At 40.8% G+C, this 8,507-nt stretch overlaps 1 protein-coding gene across 3 annotated transcripts in view; it reads right to left on the minus strand.

The window, feature by feature from the left end:
- Positions 1 to 8,507, minus strand: part of ncoa1 (nuclear receptor coactivator 1) — a 71,719-nt gene that overhangs the window by 46,439 nt on the left and 16,773 nt on the right. Inside the window, exon 1 of one of the 3 annotated variants that reach the window (XM_016235677.1) lies at positions 6,479 to 6,674. The exons of the other annotated variants lie outside the window; for them this stretch is intronic. The gene's annotated coding sequence lies outside the window, so the exon portion shown is untranslated. Of the gene's footprint in view, positions 1 to 6,478; positions 6,675 to 8,507 lie in introns of those variants that run through there. 3 annotated transcript variants of the gene reach the window in all.

Genomic DNA, 8,507 nt, shown 5'->3' on the forward strand with positions numbered 1-8,507 from the left:
TCAGTTGTTACTGTATCATATAAGATACTCATACCCCTCAGCGAGGCATGTGCATCTGCTGTACTAATACAATGGTCCAACCATGATGTTGTGTTCCAAGCCTCACTAAGATAGGTATAGCTATCTACAGGCAAACACACTTCACTTGACAAAATGAGATTATTATCTTGGCAAAACTGAACAATATGGCTGGAAAATAATGAATTTCTGTCTGAAATATCCGCATTCATATCTCCAATTACATACACACTAGAAATAGTAGAACTTTCAATAAAATAACTGATAAAAGCTAGTCTATTTAAATACTCATCTTCATTACGATGGCATTCGTAAGGTGTATACACATTTAGAATAATACAACTCTTATCTTGATAAGTAATCTGAATTGCAATACACCAATTAACATCCAATCTAATTACCTTCACCAGTGGGTCTAACTTTTTTTTCCACAGTATGGCTACACCCCCAGATATCCTAGCTTTGATTAAATCCATACCAAGATCTACTGTGGATTCACCAGCACCATGAAAATTATCATTAAGAGAATTCAATTTATCCAGATCTTGCATTGCTAAAAATGTCTCTTGCAAGCATAAAATATCACAGTTCTCCAACAAACTGTCCACAACCATACGGCGGGCTTTATCCCCAACACTCTGGCCCACACGTAGACCACGACAGTTGTATGACACAACCCGAATGTCCATGGGGGCACCAACACTTGTTTATTCTACCCGAGGGTGCACACTTTCCCCAGCAACTAGTGTAGAATTTGACCCGCTGACTCCCACCCTACGCGGCTCATATTAGCGTCTAACAAAAGCCCCTTCGGGCCAGAGCTGCGGGTCATACATTTCACTGATTTCATTACATTCAGCAGATACTTTAAATGAACTGTATCTGCTTTGTACAGTTTCAATCTTCTGACAAGCTACATCGCGTCCAAGTTTTTCTTTCAGGTACTCAGACCAAGTCAAGGCATCTAAGTCAGGTGTAAATTTGGAGGCAAAAACACTCACCAGTTTGGTCTTAACCATTCTGATGTTGCCCACAGCTCCAGTACCAACAACAGACATGACATTACCTGACTTCTTTTTCTGCCTGGGAATGACAGCAGGCGATCTTGTTTTAGAATCAGCATTCACAAAACCTTGTCGATGACCTTTTTTCACCACGCGACTCCACTTCGGAGAATCTGAGGAAGATGTTAAACCTGTAGCTCCCTCCATTGTCACAGGACTTTCCACTCTCTGTGCATTCAAAGATAAGGACCCCACCATCACAGCTCCTTCGCCAATGACCGTATCCAAAGTTTCCACTGATGCGGCCCCGAGTGCCGTACCCTCGATCCGTGTAGCTCTGACCATTGCCGCCAACCCCTCCGAGCCGCCGCCTCACATCATATCCGTCGATTGCTCCACAGCACACACTCTTCGATTAATATCCACTGTGATAGCTCGTAGATCTTCACCCACATTAACCTGTAGTTGCAGTGCGTGTTTCATAGAACAAAGCTCAACACTCAGCTGCTCCATTCTTCCAAGCAAACTTGAAACATCAATGCTATCGAAGGACACTGGCGGCAACTCATCCAAATAATGTGAAACAAATCTGGGGATATCTTTGCCACATTCATTCATCACTTTAAGACAGCTTTTTATGTTATTAACGTCTTTCTGTGGCCCTTTATGAGAAACATTCCGTTGTGTTGTAGGACATAATTCAAACAGTACCTTCTTTGAAGCCTCAATCCAATTAGAATCAAACGTCTTTGCAGCCAACAGGACAATTTCATGCTGACTTAGAGTCTTAATTTTAACAGCAAGAAAATTAAGGAATTCATCCTTAACAATAACCTTGCCGTCAACAGTATTATATATCTCAGGTTTCAGACGAGATCGTTTAAACACAGACGCAGACGATACAGCCAACCCTCGTGTGGCAGCGTCCGCCAATCAAATAAAAGCCCCAAGTTAAAAGAAATAAGAGCTAGAGACGTTTGAAAATAATAATAATGAATAAATTAATTAATATATTAAAAGCCAGTGTTTCGTCACCTTTTACATGATAGCACCTGATCCAGTTCCCCTGGAGCAGGTTACACCACCCCATAATTTGGTAACCTCAACAGGAATTGTTCACCTAGGAAGGCCAACTAAAACTGAGCTCTGAAGTAATTCCTGCTCTACTTGCAGCTCTGACAATTCCTTCAGTTTGAAGAAGATCATTCGCCATATCTTGTGTTTGGTTTCTCCACTTGGGGAGGCCACAACCCAAACCAGAGCCTGGCTCCTCAGGCATAGTGCGCTTTGATCTGCAAGGCCTGAACAGACTGCTATTGTGGGTCTGTTGAAAACCTCCAGCGGCCCCTAATCCCTGGCAGCTCCACTTCCAGCAAATTCACCTCAAAAAAATTTTTTTTTTTTTTAAATCACAGAATTTAGGCTGGTTTTAAAATTTAAACACATGAACAGCCATTTTAGGAGAAAAAACAAGTGATTTTCTTGTATTACAAGCTTTAGCATTGACACATTACACAATGTCAATCACCGTTGAAGGATGTGAATATAATACTTATACTTAAAGTGACGTGACATGTGGCCAAGTACGGTGACCCAAACTCAGAATTAGTGCTCTGCATTTACCCATCCAAAGTGCACACACACAGCAGTGAACACACACAAACCGTGAACACACACCCGGAGCAGTGGGCAGCCTTTTTTTTTTGCTGCGGCGCCCGGGGAGCAGTTGGGGGTTCGGTGTCTTGCTCAAGGGCATCTCAGTCGTGGTATTGAAGGTGTGAGAGAGCGCTGTACATTCACTCCCCCCACCTACAATTCCTGCCAGTATGAGACTCGAACCCACAACCTTTGGGTTATGAGTCCGACTCCCTAACCATTAGGCCACAACTTCCCCCTTAAAGGATTAACAACAAGTATTTACAATCTATAATATTATAAATCCCTAATTCACACATATGAGAAATTCTTTAAGAACGTTTGGAGGAACTAAGGGCACACTACCCCATTTTTTGAGGCCCCTGAGAATGTGAAACATGACCATGCAAGTGAAATTTCTGTTCAGAAATTAGGCTAGATCCTAAAAAAATCCACCAGGACATAATGACTCCCGTGCATGTGTGACCCTTAAGGCTGATTTATACTTCTGCATCAGACCTACGCCGTAGCTTATGCATAGACGCACACCCATACGCCGTAGCCTGACGTGCACCTCTCCAAAAATCTAACAGCGCGTCAATTCTACGCAGACCGCAAGCGCTGTGATTGGTCTGCAAGAACCCCTCTCTCCATATGTACTTGATTTTTGTGTGTTTATGTGCACTTTAATATATTTAAATTTTACACTTTCTTATATAAAATAAAACAACGCAAAGAACAAGTGTCTTATCATTTATTATACTACATAGCATTATACATCAGTAGTTGTCCGCAACAAACAATGTTGATCTGCCATGGTACAAGTCCTGTTCCGTTGTTGTCTCCTTTTTGTAGTTTTAAATAATGATTTGATATTAATTTGCCGCCGTCACGGCTATAATGCTTCTCCGACGAGCTGCTTCTTCTTCGGCTTTTGCCGTGGTACTGCGGGTTACACCAGCAACATGCCCGTGGACACTGCAGACTAGCGGTTTGCATGTGTACTGCACGTTGACGCGGACAACGACGCAGAAGTATAAATGAAAACTGACGCATAGCCTACGGTGTAAAGGCTACGGCGTAGGTCCGACGCAGAAGTATAAATCAGCCTTTACTGTAATTATCAACAGCTTGCGCCAGTGTGTTCAGTGTTCAGTTCAGCCCTGCTCAGTTAAGTGTTGAGGAAAACCAACTGACAGGTAATGAAGATACCTGTGCTTAGACTTGAGAATAACCAGTCACACTTTTCGTGTTGCATGAGTTATCTGTATCAGCTAAAGCTAACGTCAAAAGAAATGGACATGTGACTTACACAAAAACATCTGCAGAAACTTAGTATATTTCACCTTCAACTTCCCAAAACTTTGGAAACTTTGGGTAGTTTACAGCACATTTTTCACAATTTCTAGGTTTTTAAGCTAATGGGAAGTTAAATCATTGTTAGCAGAACACCGTTTCTGTCCCTCAATATTCCAGAGGAGTGATATTTCAATATATCAAAGCATGTCTGTTCACAATAACAACATTTTACACGTCTGCATTGTGGTTTAAAAAGAAAAACATTATTCTGCATAAGTCACATTCATCTTTCAACCAAGTTAGTCTTTCTCTTACCGTCTGCTGTTTGCTGAAGCTCATATTTCATGCTAGATAAGAAATATTTGGCAACATCCAATCTGATTTCAAGTTCCCTCACCAAATGCAGTAGATATTACACGTTTTAACCACTAAGCTGTACGAAAGAAGTTGACGAAACAGTCATGAATCTTGTCTATAGGTCAGCTTAGTCCTGTTTATAAACTCTGAGTCAACAGTCATTGGTTGAGAAAGTTTGCGTGTAAGCTGATGCTTCTATCTTATATCTGCTAATATGTTGTGGGGCTATTTAATGGAGCTATAATTAAATATCTTTGAAAGCAATGGATAAGAGAGAACATATTGTATCTTATTCTGCCAAATGGCAAAAAACCCTTAAGTTTTAAGCACTGCCATCATGTGATACTAACATCTAAATACACTATTTATTTTTATTCATACACATCTCCCATCTTTGCATTTGCTGTTAGTAGAAGAATATCATGAGACTTCATACCCATTATCATAAGAGTTTACAAAATCAACAGATGTTGATACCTTGTACTAGGTGTAGTGATTTATCAATACCAGCACATACATACAAAACACACACACAAACAAGCAATGCTATGATGCCCAATATAACCAAAACACAGTTTTTTATACATTAAAATAAACAAGTTAAAATAAATTCACGTTTTTAATTTAGCTTCACCAGGCAGACAAACATGTGTATACTTGTGTGTGTGTCTCTCTCTCTTTATATCATGGGTGTGACTTTTCCCTGGTGCCAATCGGCTACCTGTGCTGGCTGGCTGCTGACCTAAATATGGGAGGTCCTTTGTCACTGTGTGAATGCTGTCCTCGGGGCAACCCGCCACCCAGTCATCAGACATCTGAGTTTTGATGTCTCACTGCATAGTTTGTAAGCATACATAAATGTGCTAGGTGAATATGCGTGGGGTACCTCAGGGCTTAGTACTTAGCCCCCTCTTATTCTCTATAAACACACCGTCAGTGGGCTATGTGGGCTATGATAAAGCACAAAGCTTGTCCTATCACTGCACATACTATACAAGACTACCCACAGTTTCAGTGTGACAACATCATGATCTCGACTTGTATCTATGACTGCATTTCAATCTCAGCCTGGACAAAGATTCACTACCTTTTGGGTTCAACAATACTACTCCGAGAAAGAAACCGGAGAGTAGTGTTTGATGACCAGTTAAAGTTCACTGCCAACATGTTGAGGACTAGTCTTGCAGATTTGTTTTACAACTTCAGAAAGCCGACCCCATATGTCTAGGTATGCTGCAGAGTTCTTAGTTCAGGCTCTCAGATGACCTAAAAGAGAAAACTGACTATAGATGATAATAAAAGTTTACCAATGCAGTGGTTCTCAGCCCTTTTGACTTCAAGACCCCCCACAGTTCACAAGAATATTCAAAGGTCCCTCCTTTAAAAAAAAAAAAAAAGTAGAACAATTAGAAGTGTTAAAATTAGATTAAGTCTTATTTTAAAACATTTTGTCATCTTAAGACCCCTTGGAAGTTTGCTGAGGCCCCTAGTGGGCCTAAGCCCTCTGTTTGAGAACCACTGCTCTAAAGTCTATTATAGCACCCCTTGTGGTAACACTGAGAATGAAATGCATATTTGTCTCACAATGTGAATTTCAGAATGTGAACTGAGTTAAAGTGAGCTTGCACAGCTATAAGCATTCACATACTCACATAGAGTTGGCTATGTTTTGGGTGTAAGAAAAGTATCAGTACAAAAGTGAACTATTTAACTCTAATTTGACAAGACTCTAAAATGTTTTAATAAACAGCATTCACAGTTTTCCCTATTTAACACTGATGAAATATGTATAAAGAGTACACTGTGAAGAACACTTCACTTCAACAAAATCAAGAGGATCTCATTCTTTCTACTAGTATAAAAACAAAACTCCTCACCATCATCCACAACGACATTTTAAAATGTAAACACTTTAATCTGCACTCGCTTTGGTCACTCACTCTCCATGCTAATGTGTAAATTCTCCTCACACTTCCTTCCGCAGTCAAACAAACTATGAAAGCCCTGGGAGGTCTGCAGTCCACTTACATGCTCGGCACACAAACTCTCCCACGCGAATGTGCACGCACACAGTCGGCCTGAAGGTAAACAACCTGCTTATGGGAGAAAAAACAGTGGGAGGGATTTTCCTTTTCACTCTCTCTTTCTCTCATTCACTCACGCACCTGAGGCAGGGCTCAGCTGTCACCTATGAAGTTGGTCAACTCAGCCTGTCTGGTCAGAGAACGGTCCACGACAGTTACGCTAATCCCTCTGTCAGCACGAGCTATGGCCGTGTGTCTCGCCATTTCCCAGGATACGGGGCTCCTTCTCGTCGAGAGCTACACTAATCACCTTGCGCGCAGACAGAACAGCAACGTATGTCACTGAGCGAGAGGGAGAGACCACCATGCACTGAAGGAGAGGGGATGAAAAGTATTGTTTACACACTCTTATCAGTGCTCACGCCAGGCGAAAAGAGAAAATGCGTCTCATAAATGTGAGCTAATAGGGCACAGCTCAACAGGAGAAGGGAGAGGCCCTCGTAGAGGAGGCCAGCGGCAGAGCGGACAAATCCCACGCCTGACTGCACACACCCGTCCCCCTCCATCCATCAATGGTTTGCTCCATGAGAAGCCGTGGAGTCACTGTTGCTGTCTACCTCCCCATAGCAATACAGACGAGAGAGAAAATGTATACAGCTCTCTCTGAAAATCTGAACACAGTGTGAGGCTGAAGCAACAGTCGTGACTCATTCTTTGATGATGCACCACTTAATTCAATATTCTTCAAAGAATCGTGAGCTTCCCAAAGCAGAAATTTGACCAAAATAATTTTTTTTAATTTTATATAATGATCCAAGGCATGTGCAAAACAAAATCTTCAAAATGGATTAGTTAAGAGTTTGTCTGAATGAAAAAAAAGCCCTTGATTAGGCTGTTTTCAGGTTCACCTGACTGGACTTGACTGATTGACTGACTGATAATACTACTCTCTATATATACAGTGCACAGCATAAATGAGTACACCCCCTCTAATTAAATATAAAAGATGTATTTTCCTAATGATCACTAATATAATTCATAGAAAGGCGGCAAAATTGAAATGTATTAAACATTCTTAATAAAAACAGAGAAATACATGCTATTAATATCTGTAAAATAAAAAAATTTTGTTTAAATGAGGGATTGCAGAATTGAGTACAACCTAGATTTAATTCAACCAAGTGTAATATTCTATATGTCCTCCATAACTCTAAGTACACTGCTCTGACACTTTTTGGCACTGAGTGTACAAGTTCATGACAAATTTTCACATCTGTGCTGTTTAACTCCTGGAGGACGACCTCCTTAAATGGGGAGTGTTGCTCAGCTCGTCTCTACAGAATCGCTCACAGCAGCTCAAGAGTGTTAAGATTGAGTGAAATACATGTCCACTGAAGGATTTTCAACTCAAGAGAATGAATATCTTCATTGTTATGTTAAAAAAAATGCAAGGAATGAGAAGAGGGTAGCATCTTCAGTTTCAGGTTTTTGACAGTGGTGTGTGAATTCATGCCAGCGTTGATAAAGTACAACTCCCTCACACCTTCAGCACTCATACATCCCTATAGAAGAGCTTTACTACCACTGAATGCCACTGTGGGAACCAGGCACTTCTCTCTGTACTCCTCCTCTAGCAACACCAGAACATTTTGGATGCTGTTAGATCCGAAATGATTGAATTGGTCTCATGAGACCAGAGTATGGATTCCCAGAAGTCTATATTTTGTAAATATGGGCCTTGGAAAAAGCTAAATGAGTTTATTGTGCTTTGGCTACAGTCGGTAGTTCTGGTGTGGATAAACAACCATGCATGTCACTTCTGCATGCTGCATCTTACTCTGTGAGGTAAAGTGTCACACTTTTCACAGCTTTTGCCGGCTCTGAGACACTTTCACAGTGTTTCTCCTGCTCTTTTTCTAGCAAAAACTCACTCATTACTAAATGAAAGCTTAAAGTGAAGACCTGATTATTTCAGGGGCCTTTTCACAAGTCATTTCTGTGTTACTTCTGCTATATTTTCACACTTAAAACAATAATTTGGTATTCCTCTTGTATCACTGTTCTCTTTTATGCTAAGAAATAAATCTCCTGACAGTTCTCTCTCAAGTGTTGTCAGCATTGAGTCTGAGTATGATTCAGTGGGCCATATAACACTTAATTATCAAGAAAT

This window comes from Sinocyclocheilus grahami, unplaced genomic scaffold (assembly GCF_001515645.1).
Source record: "Sinocyclocheilus grahami isolate Dianchi unplaced genomic scaffold, SAMN03320097.WGS_v1.1 scaffold473.1, whole genome shotgun sequence".
In the NCBI taxonomy this organism is placed as follows: Eukaryota; Metazoa; Chordata; class Actinopteri; order Cypriniformes; family Cyprinidae; genus Sinocyclocheilus; species Sinocyclocheilus grahami.